Source organism: Zingiber officinale, chromosome 8A, assembly GCF_018446385.1.
Source record: "Zingiber officinale cultivar Zhangliang chromosome 8A, Zo_v1.1, whole genome shotgun sequence".
Taxonomy (NCBI): Eukaryota; Viridiplantae; Streptophyta; class Magnoliopsida; order Zingiberales; family Zingiberaceae; genus Zingiber; species Zingiber officinale.
Genome location: NC_056000.1, coordinates 140,553,088 through 140,578,463, shown reverse-complemented (window position 1 = coordinate 140,578,463; position 25,376 = coordinate 140,553,088). Strand labels below are relative to the sequence as shown.

At 41.9% G+C, this 25,376-nt stretch overlaps 1 long non-coding RNA gene across 2 annotated transcripts; it reads right to left on the bottom strand.

Annotated features, from left to right (window-relative positions):
* Positions 1-1,937: 1,937 nt before the first annotated feature.
* LOC122010446 lies at positions 1,938-22,519 on the bottom strand. 2 transcript variants are annotated; one of them, XR_006119900.1, is made up of 8 exons: positions 22,328-22,519; positions 22,159-22,221; positions 22,007-22,060; positions 21,868-21,934; positions 21,726-21,781; positions 21,581-21,632; positions 21,421-21,476; positions 1,938-2,609 (listed from the first exon to the last, which is right to left on the bottom strand). It is a non-coding gene; the product is annotated as an uncharacterized LOC122010446 (long non-coding RNA). The 2 variants fall into 2 exon arrangements; XR_006119899.1 differs by having other exon boundaries at positions 21,726-21,934.
* Between the last annotated feature and the right edge of the window lie 2,857 nt (positions 22,520-25,376).

Genomic DNA, 25,376 nt, shown 5'->3' with positions numbered 1-25,376 from the left:
CACGTCCGCTCTATAAATAATTCATCTTTTTGTTCTTCTTTGAATCTCTTAAAATTAAATCAGAAAAACTTATTCTCCAATTAAAATTTTAATTTTAACAATATCATCATTCAACAATATATAAACCAGTTACCTATTTATCTGTATTTTTTTATTATCAATATTCAATATTAATTTTTAATATTGTATTAGAGTCTAATATTTTATAATTTTTCTAGTCGATTTGAAAAAGTTTAAATAAATAATCCTAATTTTAATCATCATATAATAGATTATATTAATTGCTTCAAACACAAACCAAGTTTTATTGCTCTTTCACTATCATTTTCACTACTTGTGTTTGTTTCGTTGCTAGCTTATTATTGGTTTTGTATGTTTTATTTTTACACTTGAAATATGTAGTACAATCATGTTTTCAAAGAAATATCAATCTGGGAGTCAGAAAAGAAACAAAAAAAAAATGTTAACTATACTAGTTACTGTAACATTAACAGAATTTTTTTTCTAAATTAAAATTGATAAAATCCATTTGTGTTCAACTATGTCTTATAAAAGATTAAATGGCTTAGTAATTTTAGACATTGAAAATGAGGTGTTAGAAAATTTTAATTTGGAGACCTTATTAATGATTTTACTTCTCAAAATATTGGAAGATTTAGATTTTTTCAATGATTAGTTGATATTTTTTTTGTATTGGTAGGTATTGTATTTTTTCGAGAAGCTTGGAAAATATATTCTGTATAATGTTGCACTTGTTGGAGAATCTTGAGAAATATATTTTATATAGAGTTTATCATATTTTAAATTAAATATATTGATTTTTAAATTTTTTATTAAACTATATTCAAATTGTATATTAGTAAATATTTATTTTTATAGGGCCCTTTTTCTCTTTTCGCCAAGGGCCCCCAAAAGTCAAGGTCGGCTCTGGCCACATGTTGAATAGCTAATTTGCACCAAATATATCCTCAAACCACTTGTAATATTGGACCGTCCGCTAAAATGTATCTATACCTTTTGGATTAATCCTGATGGTAGATAGAAAATTTTCACAAAACTGAATTAGTCATCTCTAAAATTAGTCAAATCAAAAAAATTAGATATCTAGATTATAAAAAAATAACTACATAATAAGAAAAAATAAACCATGACATGGTAATAACATATGAACACCATTTGTTGCCAAAGATATGAAGTTGAGAAGATTCTCAACAGATGTGGAATACCCTATTGATTGTCTCAACTCCTGCTTGCATATTTTACTATTGCTGAGTGAAGTCCCACATGATTTACCTCCATTCCAAATAATGTGTACCCACCCTAGAGGTGTTATTATGAACACCATTTGTTGCCAAAGGTCTGAAGTTGAGAAGATTCTCGACAGGTGTGGAATACTCTATTGATTGTCTCAACTCCTGCTTGCATATTTTACTATTGCTGAGTGAAGTCCCACATGATTTACCTCCATTCCAAATAATGCGGACCCACCCTAGAGGGGTCATCAAGGAAACGAATTTACATTTTACCGGTAACATATAAACGCCATCAATTTTTATATATATATAATTTAAATATCTAAACCTTCAGTCCAATTATCCCGGAAGTGGACGACCCAACTCCACAAATTGGTCACTAGGCAAATCCAAAAATGTGAACAACTTCTCACCCAACATCTACAATTTTTCATCAAAATACCCTGTAATGCACTGTAGCCAAAATTCGAACCATGAATACTTAAGATCATTTGAGCATCTTGCCATGGCACCATGACTCGGGCACATATGGACACCATCATGTTCCACCTTCATCTGTTCATTCACGAGGAAGAACAAATGTGCAAAATGAAGCACCACCAAGAAAGACGCCAACCAAAGCTACTAAACAGAATGCACCATATCAAATGCCGCTTTGCATCACAGCAAAATACAATGCATCGATGCCCAACAGAAATAAGGTCGCTTGTCATAAAAAACATGGTTTAGATCTCGATTACCATGTAGAAGCAAACAGTTCAATCCGATGCCAAGATCAAGATCAAGTAGGTTGATGATTTCTCCAAAGGACCTCACTTTTACAAATTGATTAAGAGAACTAGGATATCGATTCGGAGAGCTTGGAGAACCCGAGTTTCTTCAACCGTGTGCTCATTGGATTGCTGCATTTTAAGTCGACAACCTCCACAATATAAGAGTGTGCTTTCTTTTCTGCCTTATCAGTGTTCGGATGTTGGTCTACTAGACTGCCATCAGTTACTAGCATCGGAATCTCGGGCCCGTTTCTTCGCGGTGCGCCATTAGCATGCCCTGTGCTGCTACCACTGTCATTGCGGCTGCTGCTCCCATGTTCGTTAGTTTGATTTCTTTTCTGCAATGTTTTCCTCGAATTGGCACCGCAATGTATGGACACCGGCGCTGTTTGTTGTTTTCGCTGCATTGGAGGGCATGTTTGGTCCGAATGCTTGGTGCATTCTAACTCTCGAGTCATCAAGGAACCTATTGTGCCGATTGTTCCAACCTTGATAGCGGCTCCATTGCGATCGATAGCATTTGTTCTTTGAGCCATGCTATGAAGATAGGAAAGAACTATTTGTTCCACTGCTGATGAAATTTCTGATATCGATCCCATGAAAAGTTAGTACACATACAGTTCATCTAGTGATTCCATAAGAAAAAAATAAGTAATTCCTCATTGAAATTTGTTTAAAGAAATATAAACATAAAACCATTTTGCGTTTATCAATTAAAACAACTGATAATAGGCCGAGTAGAACTGATGATCAAAATGTTAAAATGATGCAATAATGAGATGGGCTTGTGCAGTTCTCAAAATAAACAATTTTAACCATGTGTGCGCAGAAAAATATAACCTTACACGAAGCTCACTAGCGGGGAAGCTAAGTTTTACATATCCAACAACAATCAAGTATTATCTCACTAGATGGAATCGGTTATATGGACTCTTTTACATCATTGAACTCTATCTCCTACTATAAATAAATTTTATTATTGCTAACTAAGTTTCACATATCTGACACCGAATAATCTGAACATATAAGGTTTGTTCCTGTTGTAGAACTAAGTTACAACCAAATAATTCCACGACTAGATTAACAACAATAACAATCAAGTCTTATCTCATTTGGGACGCAATGGATTACTATCGATTCTGTTGATTCGCGTATAAATATCGGAAATGACCAACTGATGTAGAGGACAACTATCGATTTCGTTGATTCGCACACGAATACCGAAAGTGATCTTTTAAACCTTATTGATTCCATAGAATATCAAGAAATAGACAACCAAACTCCATGTTTGGAAAAATATGACACGGCCGCAAATTCTTATTAATCCAAAAAAGTTCAAAAACCTAAAACCAACTAAACAATGATTTAAATAGACTCAAGACTCTAACATTGCAAAGCCAAAAATACCCTCAAAACCCTAACTTGGATAAATAATAAAAAAGATTAAAATTGTTATTCTCTTCCCGCATTAGTTAGCTATATAAATCTTTCTATGTTATTGGACTCTATTATCTACTATATGATCTATATTTAAATAAATTTTATCTTATTCTATCGTTACTAAATAAGTCTTCTTTGATCTTCCTCTTCCTTATTTAATGTGCGTATTTATCATAGTTTCATGTAGCCTAACTGGAACATTTATTAATCGTGTAAATATACGTCTGTACCATCTTAACCGTATCTCTCGAAATTTTTCCTCAATAGATACAATCTCAATTCTCTAATATTCTTACTTCTTATCTTGTTCACCCTCGTGTGTCCGCACATCTACCTTAACATCCTCATCTCTGCAACTCTCTTCTTCTATTCGTGTGCTCAAGTCATAACCCAATTCAGCTTCATATAACATAGCAGGTCCTTTAAATTTTAGAGGTACTTTACGATAAAAAAAAAAATACCTAATGCTCTTAATCATTTCAACCCTCATGTTTGTATTCTATATAACCTTTAAGTTTGATGGATCTATTCATAAAACATTCGTCTATGTTTAATGCTAACCGGCAATCTAACACAACCCTTTTTCATACAGGCTTGGAACCAACATCAACGATTTTACGAGAAAGACCAAATTAAGTGTTAAAAATGAAGTCACAAGCTCATTCTTCGGTACTTATAATACTTGTTTAAGTAGGAGAAAATTATAGCCTTATAGGTTGCACCAAATCAAAAATACTACAAAGTAATGTTCAATGTGAACAAATGTTTCTAGCTCAAGTACACTACAACAGAACTTTGTTTTCCACATTCTGTGACCATCGACCACCAAAGATTCCTAAACATAACCTAACTTATTGACAATCTACAGGCTCAATTAATCATCGCAGAAAAGGAAGAATATACCATGGCATGGCAAAAAAACAAAACAAACTACAGATAAAGGATGAGAACCTAATTCCTGCTCCCAAGATTGCCCACATTTAAAATTCTACCTGTAGTAAAACACTTATCTACCAGCTCTAATTTTATGTTGAGTCTCAAATGAGCCCCTCCAAAGGTTGACGCAAAAAACAAAACTTTGTTCGACGTCTACGAGCCATATATCTCCATTTAACTCTTGTCATTGAATCAAATTAAGCCTTAACGAATAACCAAGCTAAATATCGAGACAGGTTCCACTGTGAAGCACTATTGGGCGGAGCTCTCTCGATCAATACATTCATAATATCCGAGTGAGAAATATTCAAGGGAGGTCATAGAATCTTAATTTCTTCTATATAACACTCATCTTCTGATTCAGATATGAGACTCTTGCTTGTTTTGTTTACTTCTCTATCCATTAAAAAAAAATTACAGTATTATGTGAATGGTGAATCCCATATTCAATGAGTACAGAGTTCGAGTGAAAGTGAATGCAATTAGAGGCTCCTCTTGTTCATTATAAGTAGCTGCAGGAAAGAGAGGAGCGAAGAATGAGGCGCAAGACTGATAAGGGCAGGGATAGATCTTTCATAATTTTTCATCACTACGTCCATTCACGTAAGCTTAGCTTAATCCATTAATGACTTTGGGCCATAAACTCTTGGTGCTGGGCAGTGGCGTAGATAGAATTTACAATCAAGGGGGGCGAATTCAAGCTAACCATGGCACACTGTTGAGGTCATGCCTGATCTCGCCACCTCGCTGCAAGGCCGTAGCCCAGGCAAAACCTCACAGCGAGGTTGCGGCCAAAGCGAGATCTCTCCCTGTGACGCCGCTGCCAAGCTATCGCTAAGAGAGGAGAGGGAAGGGGAGAAGATCGAGCATACCGATGGGACGATGCATACTGGTGCTAGAGATCGAAGAGGAGAGGATAGGAACGTGCTAGAGATTGGAGAAGTGGTCGATCAGAGAGGAAGATTTTAGGGCGCTAAGAAGAAAAATCGAGAATAAAAATCTTAATTAGAAAATTAATTAATAATGGAAACTTAATTCAATCACTAAAATAGCAACGGAAACTTAGTTTGTTGCTAAATTAGTGACCATAATTTATTTCGATTTTTAATTAGCGAAGGAAATTAAATTTCATCGTTAATTGTGAGTTTTCTTGTAGTGAATTATATGATGAGTTGCAATAAATGATATGATTTAATTGATCAAATTTTTGAAGGCTCGCCAATGAAATTAATCACCTTCATATAACAAATCAAACAATATTTGACTAGCAAACAAAAATATAAATATATGAAAAATTAACATTATATGTTTTTCCAACACTTAAATTCGTAATCGAACGAAATAAAGCAAGAAAATTTTACCTTAATCAAAAAGCGTTTGCTGTGGAGTATCGGCGAAGCGACGATGACAACGCTGGCAGCAAACGATATCAGCTCTAGTGATAGCGGCGTTCGGCGATAACAACATGGACGACAACGACATCAATGTGCGGCGGAGGATTTTGAGGGTAAAATTAGGATTAGGGAAAGGGAAAGAATAATAAGGGGATTATAAGAGGAAGACAACCGCGGGAGTGAAAAAAGGAAAGGGGATTAGAAGGAAGAAGAAAATACGATAAGGGAGAGGGGAAAAAGTACAGGCAATGGGAGAGAAAAAAATATCGAGAGAAAGAAAAAAATTGGCTGAGAGAAGAAAAAAAGGTTTGGGTTCTCTTATTTGTTTTAATTGAACAATTTGTAAAAAAAATCTTGATATTTTTAGAATTTATAATTAAATTATTTTTAAATAATTTCACTGTATTAATTTTTTCCCTAAATTTCAGGAGGGGCGGCCGCACCCCCTTGGCCCTATGTAGCTACGCCCCTGGTGCTGGGGAGGGTGAGAGTCCCATGCAGATGAACCCACTATGTCAACTAGGACTCTGGAGCATTCTAATGGTGCTACGCCTGCCGCAGCATCTAAATGTTGCGAGTTTGTAAAGCACGAAACAAATTCTATAAAGAAATTGTAAACACTTACAATAATCTCCCGAGATAATCTTGAAAACCACGAGCAAATCTCTACAAGTTCTTCTTGTTTGTTGTCGGAAGAGCGATCACAAATGGAAAAGCTCTTCGCAAGATCACAAACCAAATCCAAAGGGATGTTCTCCTTTGCTCCTTTGCCCACCGTCGCCTCTTGGCACACCTCTCGATTGCTCTTGGACGCATAAATATATAAGAAAAAAGCATCAGTTTGTAACCGAAACTTTGATGGCCCTTAATTGAAATAAACATTGAGGGAGATGAATCAATCATCTCCTCGACGTTTAAAATTGCAATGTCTTCAACGTCCAACATCTCTCACTCATCCAAGTCGATCCATAAAGATTATCAGATCACATATCATATCAGCCACATAGACTACAAGATGATCATGTCACAAAGGTCAAAGTAAAACATTAATTATTTACAAAGACCAAATAAGTCACATAAACTATATGATGATCAAGTCACGAAAACCAGAACAAAATCTATCAATCACAAAGACCAAAACAAGAATATTCAATTCATACTCTAGAGAAAATGATTCGTGCGACATCAAGCACACTGAGCAATAATTGCTAAGAAGATTGTTACACTTTATATAGCTGTTCTATAGAACGAATCAGAGACATCAATAATTTGTCTTTACCCCATATTACATTATTTATATCAATATGAACATCTCTAATCCCTCATAATGACTATTATGTCAAAAACATGACATCTCTAATCAACACAATTATTCATAATTACATTGTATGTATTGAAAAAAATGTAACTAGTACCAGTGAAGAAATGTCACAAATATAAATCAATCTTAATCTTCCTTTTTTAGTTAGAATCTATTCATTCTAATCAGTCGCTTTCCTAGTTATGCTCCATAGACCGAATCATCTATAGTCAATCAAAAATATGTTAAAGTAGCAAACACTGATCAGAACTTCAAGTAGACAATTATATAGTCATTTAAAGCAAGATTGAAATTAACTTATAATCTTAAGGGTCTCACATAGTAGAGAAGCAGGGATCCATTCTCATACTATCCTTATTGTCGTCATAGCACATGTGATATGAAATATATGCTAAAGAGAACACATGTTTTTCTCAAAATTTAACATCATATAGATTTCGATATAAACATACCTAATGTCTAATCCTGAATTCAACATATGAATTCCAATATGACCTTAAGCAGATTCATTAAATGGCGGATTCATTTACTTTGATCATTACATAAATGATCTCATCTTGACATAATTATCAAGGCGACCTTAACTTCTGAGTATGTCTCTATTCACAGCTACATAAGTTGTCTTATAAAGAAGTTTTATCTCTATTCATACTTAACAAATATAACAAACAGAGATGATTGTCCATGTGAGTAGACCAATCTCAATCTGCCAACATATTTATCGAGACTTTTTTTAAATATAACAAAGACATATACATTGAATAAATCATGTCATTTTCATTTATATAAATATCTTTACAATAAGTTACATTCTTTGAAGTCTCAAAGACTTCACATGTCCTTGAAATGACTCTTTAGTCAAAGGCTTAGTAAAAGGATCGACAAACATATTACGTATAGGGATGTACTCAAGAACTATCTTTTTTTTATCAATAATATCCATTACAAAATTATACTTATTTTCTATATATTTGTCTTTCGTGTAATATTTAGGATTTTTGAAAAAAACTATAGCAGTTTGATTGTCACAGTACACTGTGATGCGGTGATTAGGAGGGGCCCCACCCTGTTGTCACGGTGAGGTCAAAGTCAAGATGGTCAACGAGTGGACGGTGTTGGCCGGTCGAGCGAGAACGATGTCGGTCAGGGATTGAGCACCGACACACCGTCTCGAGCACAGTGAGTAATCAAACCGATGCTCAAGAGATGCGTAGAAGCCGAACCGAGCGGCTCCCCCGCTCAGCCTAACAATAGACCCGACATCAGCCGAGTACGCAGACAGTGCATTACCCGCCGAACGGTCATCCACTCAGTCCGACAACGGACGACAGTAGGATAGTAGACTTTCAGCAGAGTAGCACTCCCGCTCGACGTGACAGCAGACAGCACAAGGAAAGTAAACTTCCGGCCGAGCGGCCATTATGGCCGCTCGGCCAAGCAACAAACGCAAAGGGATATCCTGTGATATCCTTTTGGGAGCTAGTGCCGCATGCAGGTGGCATGGTCAGACAGAGGATCGTATGACGGAAACTTCCACTGTTACTTCAAAGATATGCTCTGCCTGTTATGGTACTGTGTCAGGATACTTTACTGAGATATCTTTTCATGGAAAGTTTTGAGATGCGTGCTCGTCTCGGGAAACGTGCACGCACTCTTCCGGAGCTCTAGATAAATGGGGTCCAAGTATCAGCGAAGGTATATTTTTCACACGCGATTTCTACTGTTGCGCTACAGTTCTCGCTACTTTTTATTCTTCTTGCTCAGCCGGAGATTGACTTGAGCGTCGCAGGGCCATCGTCGGGGACCCCTTCCCTGGCTCGACACTGACATAGTCTGTGGTTGCAAGTCCGAGAGTAGTCGACCAGCGGTCAGCAGGAGCGTCACATCCCAGCATCCACCTCTTCGATTTTCGGACAGGATCATATTTGGCGCCGTCTGTGGGAACGTCACCTGAATCCGAGCCGAGAAGATAGAAGACGTTGGACAACTAACCACTGTGACGCTCACTCAGGAGGAGCTCGAGATGCTTGTGCAAGCACGAGCAGCAAAAATGATAAAGCAACAACAACCGCAGGCGCTAGCCGATCGACTAGCGTCACAGCCTGCAACATCGAGGGTCGACAGGCGAGAGGGGCAAGAAGACCGAGCGAAGCAACTCTCTGTATGGGGGCAGAACCGGAGGCCGACCAACACCCAAGGGGAAACGTTGTCTGCATCGATCCTCTTCCATCGAGCTCTGTTACAAACCCCCTCGGAGATGGGCCAAGCGCACCAGGAGCGGGGGTCATCCTCTGATGACGCTCCCGTTTGGGACGTACGAAAAGGTAAGGCGCCCCGAAGTGACACGTCTCCCGAACGAATCAACCGGCAGTTCTCAGAGGAGATCTTACAAGACCCTCTGCCCCGACACTACACCCCGCTGGCGATCGGGACGTATAACGGGTCGACTGACCCAGATGATCACTTAGATCGATTCAACAACGAGGCTACGCTATACCAGTACACGGATAAAGTGAAGTTCAAAGTCTTTCTCACGACTCTCTCCGGATCAGCTCAGCTCTGGTTCAGAAGGCTGCCGGATGGCTCGATACGAAGCTTCAAAGATTTCCGAGCTACCTTCCAACACCACTTCGCCAACAGCCGAAGATACCAAAAGACGAGTGTCAGCCTCTTCGTACTGAAACAAGGGCCCAAGGAAACACTCCGAACATACATTCAGCGCTTCAACCAAGTGGTCATGGGCATCCCTTCGGTCTCGTCCGAATCCATGATAAATGCCTTTACCCAGGGGCTCGCCGAGGGAGTTTTCTTCCGGTCACTCATCCGAAAACCGCCAAGAGACTTCGACCATATGCTCAAGAAGGCCAACGAATATATCAACGTGGAAGAAGCCCAAGCGACCAGAAGAAAGGAGGCATCGACTGAGCATTCGGCGCCAACTGAGCGTCGATCGGCTAGCAGCTATCTACCGCCCAAGGGGTCGACGACTGAAGGAGTATGACCGCACCAGGAGACCAGGACACATGTTGTACAGCATGTGACGTCCAGTCGGCCCAAGGCGCCGAAGGGCAAGGTGTGGGCGCCTATGTTTTGTTCATTCCACCAGTCGGTGACGCACAACATACGGGACTGCCGAAAACTAACACTAATCGTCAACCGACCGGTCCCCAGAAGATATCGTTGTTGTTCCCCATCTCCTGATCGACAAGATCATCGCTGCTCGACCAAGCGACGAAAAGAAGAAAGAAGAGAGCTCGAACACTATCGCCATCAGCAAAGGGAGGAAAATGATCCCACCAGGATCCCAGCTGAGCGAAACAGGTCATCCGCCCGGGAGGAGGAAAACAAGAGCGCTTCCTAGGGAGAGATAGGCATGATCGCAGGAGGGCCGACTAGCGGAAACTCCAACCAAGCCAGGAAGTCATACGCGCGGCGGTTAGAGATCCCCACCGTGGGGTGCAGCAAGGAGAAGGCTAAAGGGCCTCAGATCAGCTTCGGGCCCAGTGATTTGGAGGGTGTTGAAATCCCCCATGATGATGCTCTGATCATCCGAGCAGTGATCGCCAACTATACTATTTACCGGACCTTCGTCGACACGGGGAGTTCGGTGAACATCATTTTCAAGAAGGCATTCGATCAGCTACAGATTGATCGGAGCGAGTTGTTGCCTATGGTGACCCCGCTTTATGGATTCACAGGAAACAAAGTGTTGCCGATCGGCCAAGCAAGGTTGGTCATCTCGCTGGGAGAAGAGCCGTTGAGGAGGACTCGAACTACTAACTTCATAGTAGTGGACGCGCCATCGGCTTACAACGTCATTTTAAGCCGACCGACCCTCAACGAGTTCCGGGCAGTAGTGTCAACCTAGTGCCAAAAGGTAAAGTTCCCAATAGACGATCAGGTGGGTGAGGTCAAAGGCGATTAGCTGGCTGCTCGGCGCTGCTATGTAGAGATAGTCAAAACCGAGGCCAAAGCGGTTCGGAAAACTCCACAGCTAGAGGAAAGTGTCATTACCAAAAAACCTCCCACCCTTGTATATGAAGAAAATGAGGGGGTGTAAATCCACCTAAGTCGGTCGGAAGCCACGACCTTCGTGGCTGCCGACCTGGAGAAGGAGAAGAAGAAGAAGGCAGAGTTGATCGCCTGCCTCAAACAGAATCATGATGTGTTCGCTTGGACAACACATGAGTTGTCCGGCATCTCCCCGAGTATGGCTCAGCACGAGCTTCACATCCGACAGGACGCTCGACCGGTCAAGCAAAGGAAGAGAGATTTCAGCGCGGAGCAGAACGTGATTATCCGGGCGGAGATAGAGAAACTACTGGAGGCTGACTATATCAGAGAAGTCCAATTCCCGAGTTGGCTAGCTAATGTTGTGCTAATCTCCAAGCCAGGCAACAAATGGCGAGTCTGCATCAACTTCCGTGATCTCAACAAAACTTGCCCAAAGGACTTCTATCCGCTGTCCAGGATAGATCAAATGATAGACACGACGACAGGCTGCGAGCTGATCTGCATGCTCGACGTGTATCAACGATACCACCAAGTGTCATTCGCCCGGGAAGATCAAGAGAAGGTCAGCTTCATTACAGCCGATGGAACATACTGTTACAATATCATGTCGTTCAGACTGAAGAACGCTGAAACCAACTACTAGAGGCTAATGAATAAAGTGTTCCGACGATAGATCGGCCGCAATATGGAGCTATACGTCGATGACATACTCATCAAATCCCTCCGAACTGCTGACCTATGCACAGATATCACGGAGACCTGCCAAACATTGAGGACCTACGGGATAAAGCTGAATCCAAGCAAGTGTCTGTTCAGTGCAAGAAGTAGACGCTTCCTACGATACATATTCACCGAGCGGGACATCGAGGTAAATCCGTGCACAATGAAGGCCCTACAAGATATGCCCCTGCCTCGCAACTTGAAGGAAGCTCAGCGATTGATCGGTCGGATTATGGCGCTGTCCAGATTCATCTCCAAATCATCCGACCGGAGTCTACCGCTCTTCAAGATATTACGCCGAGCTACCAAATTCCAGTGGGACGCTGAATGCGACAAGACATTCGAAGAGATCAAAGAGTACCTCAACTCCCTACCCGTTCTAGCTAAGCCATGTATCGACGAGCCGCTCCGAATCTACTTGTCATCTACCAAGAATGCGGTCGGTTCAACCTTAGTTAGGCAGAACGGCGAAGAACAGCTGGTGTACTTTTCGAGTCATATATTAAAAGATACTGAGTCTCGCTACACTGGTCTCGAAAAGTTAGCCTATGCATTAGTCCTTGCCGCACGGAGGCTTCGTCCGTACTTCCTCGCGCATTCAATAATTGTAATGACCAACAGTGCCCTGAGAAAAGTCCTCCTCAATTCAAAGGCATCAGGACAGCTGATCAAGTGGACTACGAAGCTTAGTGAGTTCGACATCCAGTATCAACCCCGAACGGTCATCAAAGCACAATCCTTGACGGATTTCGTTACCGAGGTGCAAAACCCATAATCAGAAGTCGTTTGGAAGATATACGTGGACAGTTCGTCCACCCGGCAGGGAAGTGGCATTGGTACATTGCTCATCTCACTGTAAGAAAACCGGATGCAATTAGCTACTCGGTTGGACTACAGAGCCACCAACAATACGGCTGAGTATAAGGCACTGATCGCCAGCTTACAAGCCGCTTGGCATGTGTCCGACTCAAGCTTTATGCGGAAGCTCTCGAAAAGCTGAAGTCCAACTTCCAGGAGGTCATTATCCAGAAGATCCCCCGAGCGGAGAACCAGGCCGCAGATGAACTGGCCAAACTAACCAGTTCATTGTCGCCAATCGCCATAGCTCAGCCAAACGAACAAGTGTCGTTGGTCGCGCACATTGATCAAATGGAGAGGATCATATTCCCGAGCGACTGGTGGACGACTATAATAGATTTCCTACGGTCAGGAACCACCCCGTCCGATCAGGAGGAGGCTCACCTGCTAAGGAAGAGAGCCAGACGGTTCACCCTGATCGAAGATCAGTTATATAAAAAAGTCTTCTCCAGGCCTCTATTCAAATGCGTCGGGTCGGAAGATCCTGAATATATCTTGCGAGAGGTGCATCAAGGATCCTGCGGAGGACATCCGGACGGACAGTCCTTGGCGCGAAAAATACTCTTGGCCGAGTATTTTTGGCCGGCCCTCCGAGAGAATGCCGCTCGGACGATGGCCACGTGCATGTCCTGCAAAAAGTATCACAACCTCTCGCACCGGTCGACTGAAGAAATGAAGGCATCCACGGTGTCTTGTCTGTTCGACCAATGGGGCATGGATATCGTCGGTCCGTTCCCCTTGGCAACCGGCCAGCGGAAGTTCCTGCTCATGGCGATGGACTATTTTTCAAACTAGGTAGAGGTCGAACCGCTTGCAAGGATAACCGAGCAAATGGTCGTGAAGTTCATCTGGCAGCATATCATATGCAGTTCGACATACCACGTAGGCTCATATCAGATAATGAGAGGCAATTCATTGGTCGGATACTCAGAGAATAGTGCGAGGGCTACGGCATCCAGTAAGTCTTCACTTCTGTGGCCTATCCCCAGAGCAACGGGCAAGCGGAAGTCGTCAATCGGAAGATTCTTCAAATTCTAAGCGCTTGGCTCGACTACATCAGAGGTAGCTGGGTTGACGAGCTCCCAAGCGTGTTGTGGGCGATCCGCAGGACCCCAAAGGAAGGGACCAATGCAACTCCCTTCCACCTGGTGTACGGCGACGAAGCAGTCATCCCTGTAGAAGTCCAAGTAGAATCCGATCGGGTGCGGAGCTACGGTGAAGGCAATGCCAAGCGAAGGCTCATGGAGCTTGACTTGGTGGACGAAGCGCGAGATAAAGCAGTCGTTCGGCTAATGACATACCGGCAACGGATGAGGCAAAACTACACTCGGAGAGTAATCCCAAAGTCTTTCCAAGCCAGGGACCTAATCTGGAAGAAAGTAAAACCAGTCGGCGACGTCTCCAAGCTTGAAGCTCCTTGGGCGAGACCCTTCAAGGTCGTGGAAAAGCTTCGCTCGGGCGCAAACTATCTAGAGGATGAAGAGGGGAGGTGGCTCGAGAGGCCATGGAGCGCGAACCATCTTCAACCCTCCATGTCTGAATGAGAGGTGCGCAAGTGAATCTTATACTTTGTATCTGTTGTGTGTTTGCTGAACGCGAGGCAAAGTTTGAATAAAAAAGCAAAGGACTCTCAAGTGCATCTCCCTCAACGGTCGAGCGGCGACCTTAAATCTGGGTATACGAATGTATAACAACGGTCGAGCAGCGACCTTAAACGCGAGTCTCCACCGACCGCCGAACAACGACGTTAAAACCTTGTCTCTATCAACCGTCGAGCGGCGACGTTAAAGCCTTGTTCCCACCGACCGTCGAGCGGCGACGTTGAACGCTGGTCTACATAAACGGTCGAGCGACGACCTTAAACTCAAGTCTTGAAAACGAATTCCTTAGCGATCGAACAGCGACCTTAAACCCGGACCTTCATCAACAAGTCAAGTGACGACTATAAATCCTCGAGTTAGAACTCCCATGCCACTCAGTTGTATTTGAAGATTGAATTTAAGTCATGAGTCCAGCGTTCGAAAGTCACAAGCCTCCTAGCCGATCAGGAAATAGAAAGATGATGAACGAAGCTAAGAGCTTTGGCAAATAAGCAGGGTGCGAAAAAAACATACAAGAAGAAAAAGCTCGTCCGAGCGGACGAGCATGTATTTCAACTTCAAAAATTTTACAAAACTTGAGGACTACACATTACAGGACTCTGCCTCACTCGAGATAATCCAGTATGTCATCGGGCAGCGCGGCTGTAAACTTGTCCCGGCTTATGACCTTGCTGGTCAGAGCGGTCGGCAGGTGGCCACCCTCGCGAAGCTGATCGATCGTTCCCTCGATCACCAAGTCAAATAGCCGAAGGGCCCAGTCGGTGACTTTATCACAGAATGCGTACAAACGGATATAGGCTTACTTCATAGCCTCAAACCTACTCCCTTCGGCATCCTGATAAATCCTCAATGCCACCCGGGAGCCTTCCAGCTCATCCTTAGCGGTGGCTAGCGCGACATCGTTGGAGGCAATTTGGTCGCGGAGGGACTTTTCTTCGACCGAGCGGCTGTTCCGCTCGACAGCCAAGAAGTCTTCAAGCTCCTTCAGCTTCTGGGCAAGACCCCGGACCTCCTTATTCTTCTCGTCCAGATCGGCGATGGCCCGGTTCTTCCTCACATTCGCGACTCGATCTTGTTATCAAAGGTGGCGACTTGCTTATTCAGCCGCTTAAGCATGATGGTCTGCCTAGCGCTCTTTGCCCGTTCGGCCTCGAGCAACTTCTAACTCTTCTCCAAAGCGGCTTGGAGTCGGGCCACCTCGGCGTCTGTCTTCTGCTGAGTGGCGGAGGATTGGCCGCTCGACGCCTTCAGTTGTTTTACCTCCTCCTCCAGATACGCAAACCTGTGGCACATGACCAAACTCTCCACCCAGTACTACGGACAAACAAAAAGGAGTTCGTAAGTGCCGATCGGAGGTAAAATCTGAATTTACATTAAAGTACTTACTCTAGTGGATATTTGGGTGCGACTATTCGCAAAGACGCTCGGAGGCATCATCACCGCACGGGCTCAAGCGTCCTCCCAGATTTTAGCGAGCGACCCCTGTATGATAATATGATGCTCGAGGTCTCGAGATTCAGCGCTTGTCTCATTGTATTTTCTCGGTAGGCAAGTGGAGGATCACCGTGATGTAGCGCTGGCTGCTCGGGGTCTACTGCGTCGAAGTAGCTCGATCGGACGGCCGAGGGGTGGATGCCGGACGGATGTCGGACTTCTTTACCTTCTAAGGCTTCGAAGTCGGCGACATGAAGGCCACCGGTGGAGCGGCTAGAGTCCCTTGCGGCAGCTCGGCAAGGGACGACATCCGATCAGACGACGCGGAGGCCACCGTTGGTTAAGCCAGAGTTGGGGTCGAAGTTTCGACCTGCTCGGCCGACTGCGCTGTCGAAGTAGCAGAACGCGATGAAGGCTCGGGCCGTTGCCTCTTGCGCCGGTTCAATGGCACGTCAGAGGAAGCCGAGCCCGATAGTTTCTCGACGGGAATAATGGGGCGTTGCTCGGCCGAAGGTTGTGAGCCCGGGGCAGCTCTTCCACTCGGCGCATGGCTAGCCTCGCCTTCGCCCATCACCATTGGCGTCTCCTCGCTCAAGCCGAGCGGATTTTCATGGGAGCCAACCGGTTGTAGGCCCCGGCTCACCAGCTCTTCAGTGGCCACCGCCTCGATCGCAGTGTCCTTAAGTTTCGCCTTGCCGGCCATGCGCGCTCGCATCATGACTTCGGCTGTAAGAGAAAAAGAAAAATCAGTTATCATCAAAAGAAGAGGTAAAGAGGCTTCATACCTAGGCTGGTCGGCAGCCGGGTGCGGATCGAACTCAAGCTGAAGATGTACAAGACGTCCTCCAGCAGCAGCTTATGGATGTCATACATCTGACCAGCTAACATGGAGGCTGCAATCAAATAGTCCGACCAGCTCTTGTAACTTTTCAGAGGGGGATGAGGTGCCATTTCGAGTGGTCGGGAAATCTGGCCGCTCAGGAAGGCGCACGAAGAAAAAGTATTCCTTCCAGTGCTGGTTGGAGGTCGGCATTTTGTCGAAAAAGGCTAGACCAACTCGCGACTGGAAGAGGAAGGTCCCCGGATCGGACGGGTTAGGGTAATAAAAGTAGTGGAAGACCTGGAGAATAAAGGGAATGTCGTGCATGCGGAATAAGATGATGACCCCGCACAACAGCCGAAAAGAGTTCGGCACAAGTTGAAGAAGGGAAATACGGAAGTACTTACAAACCGCTAGAATGAAAGGATGAAGAGGAAACCGCAGGCCGACAACAAATTAATCGCGGAAGAAACAAAGGCAGCCCGTCAGCGAGAAATTGGGTCGATCGGACGGAGAAGGCAAAAATGATCTGATGGTCGGAAGGAATTTCAAAAGTCTCGCGCAGGCTCTCAATATCACCTCCATCAAACCTAAACTCCATGGATGAATACCAGGGTCCGGGAACAGGAGCAAGCGGCTGAGAGGAGCTAGCCATCGCCAAAACAAATGCGAAAAGGAAGAAATGCGGTCAAAAAGATAGGGAAAGGTTGCTGAAATGTCGTCGGAACAAGGAAAAAAGCCGAAAAAAGAATCAGAGATAGGCGCAAGGAGTAGAGGGCTTACGAGAGAGAGGGCACCAGGAAAGCAGAGGTTGTCGGAGAAGCACGGAGCTTTGCCAGAGAGTGAAGCACGAAGGAACGCAAACGATCATCAGGGAATTCGCACACGGAATATGCGAAGGAAGAGGCGCAACGAGATTATAAGGCTTGGGCTCGACCGACCGGTGTCGTTCAATTTAGGTCACGGAAACCCAGGCCAAGATCTCACCGTTGAATTCAAACTGCCAAACTCCACATCACGCCTGTCACGTCAGGCGTGCGGCGGCTGCGAGTGTGACACATGACACACCATCACAAGTCGACAATTAATGAAGATGTGGGAACGTGCTCAGCCTTAATGGGCGAGGATTTGCACAATTCCAAAGAAATCTGGGTAACATCAGCTTGGCCCGCGCTCGCTCGGGATAGCCCGAGGAAAAAGTTCCACGAGTGCAAACCTATATCCGTCCGATCGGATCGAGGGAGCTTGCTTATAACCCAGCAACCAATTTCAAAGGGTCGATAGGCGAGGATTGGGCTTATCCTGATCGGATTCCATACAGCAACGCAGGCTGATCGAGGGGGAATCTACTCACACAATAGTCCAGTCAGTCAGACTACAGCCTCCTTCGACTAGACTTGAAGGGAAGACTTGTGATGCGGTGATTAAGAGAAGTCCCACCCTGTTGCCACAGTGGAAGTCAAAGTCAAGATGGTCAATGGGTGGACGGTGTTGGCCTGTCGAGCGAGAACGACGCCAGTCGGGGATTGAGCACTCACACACCGTCTCGAGCACAGTGAGTAATCAAACCGACGCTCAAGGGACACATAGAAGTCGAGCCGAGCGGCTCCCTCGCTCAACCTAACAATAGACCAGACATCGGCCAGGCACGCAGATAGTGCACTACCCGCTGAGCGGTCATCCCGCTTGGCTCGGCAACAGACGACACTAGGACAGTGGACTTTCAGCCGAGTGGCTCTCCCGCTCGACGTGACAGCAGACAACGCAAGGACAGCAGACTTCCGGCCGAATGGTCATTTCGCTCGACCAAGCAACAGACGCAGAGGGATATCCTGCGATATCCTTTTGGGGACTAGTGTCGCTGGCAGGCGGCATGGTCAGACAGAGAATTGTATGGCGGAAGCTTCCACTGTCACTTCAGAGATATGCTCGGCCTATTAAGGTACTGTGTCAGGGATACTTTACTGATATGTCTTTTCAGGGAAAGCTTTGAGATGTGTACTCGTCTCGAGAAGCGTGCACGTGCGCTGCCGGAGCTCTAGATAAAGGAGTCCAAGCATCGGCGGAGGTATATTTTTCACACGCGATTTATACTGTTGCGCTACAGTTCTCGCTACTTCTTATTCTTCTTGCTTAGCCGTAGACTGACTTGAGCGTCGAAAGGCCATCGTCGGGGACCCCTTCCCTGGCTCGGCACTAACGTAATCTGTGATTGCAGGTCCGAGAGGAGTCGGCCAGCGATCAACAAGAGCGTCACATCCCCAGAATTCATCGCTTCGACTATCGGACAGGATCACATTGTAACATGCCTCCCATTGTCCTAGCAATATTCAGATGCTTCAGGAACCTTCTTAACCAGACAGTCTCTTGCACAACCACTGCACAAACCACATACTCAGCTTCTGTTGTCGACAAAGCTATACAAGTCTGCTTCTTACTGTTCCTTGAGATGGTGTCACCATTCAGCAAGAAGATATAGCTAGATGTGAATTTTCTGTCATCAAGATCCTCCACCCATCTGCATCTATGTAGTCACTCAGGCTCATATCTGATTCTTGAAAACAGAGGCAATAATCCACTATCCCTTTAAGATATCTAAATATCCTCTTCATCGCTTTCCAGTGTCTCGACCTTGGATTTGACTGGAAACGACTAACTAAGCCAACAGTATAACTTATATCAGAATGAGTACACAACATAATGTACATTAAACTACCAATAACACTAACATATGATTTTTCTTCATCTTGACTATTTCTTCAAGAGTCTTGGGATACATACTTTTGCTCAGAACAGTACCTCTTACTAGATTTTGAGAGATGTCTCAAAGCATCACATGTTAAGAGTACGAGAATCTTGTACTCATATACAAGTAATTTGAATAAGTAGAACGAGGAAGTATTACTTGGGCTAGGTGTGACGTAGTCAATCTAGTGGGGACAGACACATAGATCATGTTCTGAACAAAGTGGGTATAAGATGAATGAAAGGAATAACAAATACGATGGTCGGTCGATCGCCGGCCTTTCAAAGGCGGTCATCTGCGTTCGTCGGCTGCAAAAGCCAGTTGCCTGCCAACATTAATCACAAATCACGATTTCGTTGGCGGCAGATCACAATTTCCAATATGCTTTTACAACTAGATCATTTTGATGCCATTGTTGCAAGTTTGTAAAGCACGAAACAAATTCTATAAAGAAATTGTAAACACTTACAATGATCTCCCGAGACGATCTTGAAGACCACGAGCCAAATCTCTACAAGTTCTTCTTGCTTCTTATAGGAAGAGTGATCACAGATCGAAAAGCTCTTCGTAAGATCACAAACTAAATCTTGAAGGGATGTTCTCCTTTGCTCCTTTGCCCACCGTCGCCTCTTAGCACACCTCTCGAGTGCTCTTGGACTCATAAATATATAAAAAGAAAGCATCGGTTTGAAACCGATGCTTTGATAGGCCTTTATTGAAATAAACGTTGAGGGAGATGAACCAATCATCTCCTCAATGTTTAACATTGCAATTCTTTTGCAACGTCTACAACGTCCAACACTGAAAGGTATTTTATAGTCCTAGTTGCGGAACTCGGCGAGACTCCAAATCTTTATCCTCGTCCCGAAGAGTCTGATTACGTACCCGCTCCCTTCTCCCTCCTTCCATTCAATGCTTCTAATATCATCCGACAAATCACTCAGCAACTAGCTACAATTAAATAGCTGCAAATCCAAACCTTCTTTAAGAGTCTGATTCCTCTCCCGTTGGTCGAGCACTTCTCGTCCCTTAGCGAGTCGTGAATGGCACAATGCCAGTATTATGGACTCTTCCAACTAGCAGACAAAACTTATCTTTTTGCTCATCGACCGACAAACATAACACTCCAATACAGCCGAAATGTGAGTGCCTTCCTCAATTCCATGTGTATGCTTGTCTTGCACAGTAGCACTTGATCATCTTCCTCAGCTGCAAGTGGGTGGGTGGATTCATGAGTATCCGTTGAAGTTTTGAGCAAGCCCCTTCCTCAACCGCAATCAACTTCGACGGTTTCAACTGCAAGCAGCGGTGTGCAGTTAAGCAGAGTGGTCCAACATGCACTAGCAAAGGTGGGCAAGCCGTTGCTGTTGGGTCATCATAAGCAGCAACTGCAAGCTGGGACAAATTAAACAAGGTGCTAGAGCTAAAGCCCCTTCCTTCCCTTCTTCTTTCTTTCCTACTTCTCTGATTTCTTCTGCTCTCCTCTTCTCACTTCTAGTACTGCTCAATGGTGCCACCAACACCACATGTCGGCACACCGACACAACACTGGCACTGTTTCATTCTGGCCAAAGACTAAATCTTTGGCTCACAACAAAATCATAAATCTTTCATTTCTCCATCGAATAATTCAAACATTCTTCTAAGACACCACAATACTGCAAAAAGATAAGCCAAAACAAATAACATAGGGATACATTTCTTCTCCTTTTTTTTTCTTTTAATAATAATGAGCCAACTTTACTTGATGCAACGGTAACGGTAAAGTTACTGTCGTGTGACTTGGAGGTCACAAGTTGTACAATAGACCTAATGTAGTACAACCCTTCTCCAAAATCCCACATTACCGGGAACTTCGCGCACTGAACTTCCCTTTTAAAAAAAACAATAAAGAAAAAAAAAACAAATAATCCTTCATTTCAAAATAGGACAGAAGAGCCTTTAGAATGTTCTCATAGCCCCTAAATCATTCTAATCACACATAGGGCAAATTTCATCATCACAAGTATATTGGGTAGTAAATCCAATAATAGGAGCAAAACAAGGAAATATGGTAAAATTAGGGAAAGTATAGCGCATTAGCAAAAGAGATTGAGCACAGTCTGCTAACCAGTTGAAGATTGCTTTGCTTTCCTCTCTACACCACCGCTCTTCCTAGCTCTCCAGCTATCGAGAGCAGCAGAAGAAATCCAAAATAAGGAAAATAATAATAAAATTAGGGAAAGTAGAGTTTGTTTTTTTTTTAGAGAGATTGAGCAGGTTGAGCTTACCAATGGCAGATTGTTTGGTTTTCCTCTCTAGGCTACCACCAGTCCTAGCTCTCTGATACAAGAGCAGCAGAAAATATCAATAAAATAATGACAAAAATATGGAAAGTAGAGATCTTTATAGAGAGATTGAGCACAATCTGTTTACCAATGGAAAATTGCTTGTTCTTCCTCTCTACGCCACCGCCAGTCCCAGTTCTCCAGCTATCAAGAGCAGTAGAAGAAATCCAAAATAAGGAAATGACGATAAAATTGGGGAATGTAGAGATCTTCATAAAGAGATTGAGCACAAGCTTCTTGCTAATGGCAGATTGCTAGTTTTTCCTCTTTATGACACCACCATTCCTAGCTCTCCAGCTACCAACAGCAGCATAAGAAATCAAAAACAAGGAAAATGGCGACAAAATTAGGGAAAGTAGAGATATTTACAAAGAAATTGAGCACAATCTGTTTAGCAAAGGTCACCAGTCCCCAGCACTCCAGCTATCAACAGCAGCATGAGAAATCCAAAACAAGCAAAATAATGATAAAATCAGAGAAAATAGAGATCTTTACAAACAGATCGAGCACGATCTGCTTACAAATGGCGGATCCCTTGCTCTTCCTCTCTATACCACCACCAAATACCAATGCCAGCTCTCCAGCTACGAAGGGCAGCACATAAATTCCAAAACAAGGAAATAAACGAAACAATTAGGGAAAGCAAAGAAGATCTTCATAAGTAGATAGATTGAAACGCAATCTGCTTACCAGTGACAGATTGTTTGGTCTCCAGATACCAAGAGCAGCGGAAGAAATTCACCAAGAACGAGAAGATCAAGGAAAAGATGAAAAAAAAAATGCCTCCTTTTTAAATTTTAAGGAGTAGCGGCGGAATCGGCGGAGTAAAGCTGAAAAAAGTCAGCATCAAAAGGCTTTTTCATGTCTCTGTGTCCACTGCCATGTGCCGGCCACTGTTCTTGTGTATTATATAAATTTATTTAGTTTTATTTTTTACTAAAATATGCTTTTTTAAAAAAAATATTTTACGAAATTTTAAGTATTTAATGCAAAAAAAAATGGGATAATTCTCTAGTCCACGGATTGGATCAGATCTTGGTTCAATCTTTATATTGGTGTAGGACAATGACGCTCACTTATTGTCTTCTACTAATTTTTTTTCTTGGACCAGGAGCAAATTAAGAAAAGAGCTCCAGAGGCTCCTATCGTCTAAAAGAAATTATAATCAATTAAGTTTTTAAATTAATAAAAAATATAAGTAAAAATTCAAAAGGAAATATATTTTTTAAACCCATATCTTGGAAAGAATGGAGATTGACCAGCGGAACCCAAAATTTAGAATGGTAAAAAGCATCATAAATTTTGAAATATCTAGAAAGCATACTTTCTCTCATTTTATCCTAGGTCAAATCTTATGTTTTTTTTCTTTTTCTTTTCTTTGCTTTGCTCTCTTGTTATATGCATACAATCCCTCTCTTCTTCTCTTTTCTTTCCTCAGCTCTCTTTTACATACATATAATAACTATTATAATACTTATTTTTAAAAATTAACATCATAGTTTAATTACTTAGGATCATTGATAGTATTGATTTGCACTACCATGAACTTGGTCTGATTTTTCAGAGACCATAATCACATTTTAGTTGACTGTTTACATAATATTATAGTGAGAGACAAAAATAAGTAATGGAAGGTACTGTTAAATTCCTTGTAACGTCAGAACTCACAAGATCTGGAATAGATCCAATCAGATTTATCTACGTCCATCAATGTATTTCAACCAAGAGTCCAACAATAGCCTCCATTACTTATTTCGACCTCTTTTATATATATATATATATATATATATATATATATAAAAGGTTATAAAAAATTAAGGTGGGATAATTGCCTGACCAAAGCACCAAAGTTATACGTGGCTCTATCTGTGCTTGAGTGTATGATATAATACATGAACACGTGTGGGTAACATACTCTCTTTTATAAAAAAATTAATTTAATTATTTATATCAAATATTAAATTAATAAGAATAAAAAAAATTGATATATGGTTGTGCCAAACTCATATAATAATAAAATGCAAGGATGATGTCTGATACTCCTTTCATAAAAAATTAATTTAATATCATACTTGATCTGAGTAAGTTGAGAAAAGTATACTTTAAGATGTAGACTAAAAAGAACTCTAAATTTTTAATTAATTAATGAGAAAAATTGTTAATAATATACCGTAGCTGAGTTTCAAACTTTAGATTACTGATCGATGCATTTGTGAAAATTATTAATAAACTTTAAAATTATTTTCGTTGTGAATAACAAAAAAAAATATATTAATTTATTTTTATTTTAAGTTTCACTAAAGTTGGTTAATAAAGAAAAAAATTCTTAATAAAATATATATATATACAGGAAAGTTTTTCTTTAAATATATTAAATTAACGAAAAGATATAATTTATATATCATTTTTCTTATATAAAAAAATTGATTAACCAAGCTGGATAACGTCGAGCCTGGAATGACCAATTCGGCCCCACAGAAATTTTCCACCGGCCACTAGGGTAAATCGGGAAACGCACATGGCGGCCAACCCATAAGCCGAGTATCCTTTGATTACGTCCCCCATTTGGAGGAAAAATTTATGTAAATATGCCGTAGTTGGGATTTGAACCATGAATATCTGGGAGACAATCTAAATATCCTACCATGATACCATAATCATGGGATCATTTTTCTTATATAAACGACCATTACATTAAGGATAATATCCCATAATTTATTTCCTTAATAAGATTAATGAATGAACAAACTGTTGGTGTTAAAAAATAAATATGGTTCAACATTTAATATAATATTCTTCTAAATTTATTTTAGTTGGCAAAAGTTCAAAATAATAATAATAATAGGTGAAATAAATAATTTTAATACCAAAATAATTAACAAACCACGTGACTTTAAATTTCCTTTATGTTATAGGATACATAGATTATTTAAATAAGTATATTTTTTTATATTTTTAAAACTTAACTAATCGACATTTCAAATCATGATAAATCTAGGTAGCAATAACTAATAAAAAAATAGAAAGCTAATAAACAATTATTGATTATAAAAAATTGTTAAATATTTTTTTATTTATACCTTCGAAAGAGATCACTCAGTCTATGATTTTCATATTTTAGTGACATCATATTTTAGTGACAAATCGATTATATTCAAAAGGAATTTCAGTCAGTATATAAGAATTTAGGGAATGTTTGATTTAGAGAAATAGGAGTGGGGAATGGGAATGAAAATCATTGATTGTCATTGTTAATGTTTGGATTATAGGAATAGGAATGCAAATAAGGGAATGAATCCTTGAAATTGGGTAATAACTCATTCCCATGTACCTCCCCTTCAATGAGTCATTACCCTATTTTCGTCAATCAAAATATTCCCTTATTCCAAAAATACCCTTGACCTAAAACTAAAATTTTCTCCCTTAATATCAAATATCAAAATATATTTATTTATTTTTTCTTTCATATCACTTCTCTCTCCTTGTTCTCTCTCATCATTTTATCACACACTTTCTTTCTCCTTAATCTCTCCTATCACACTTTCTTTCCTCTTTTTTTTCTCAGCACACTTTCTCTCGCATCATACTTTCTCTCCTCAATCTTTTCCATCGCACTCTCTCCCTTCTTTTTCTCTCATCATACTTTCTCTCTCCTCAATCTCTCTTGTCACACTCTCTCCTTTTTTTCCTCAACACACTTTCTCTCTCATCATACTTTCTCTCTCTTCAATCTCTCCCA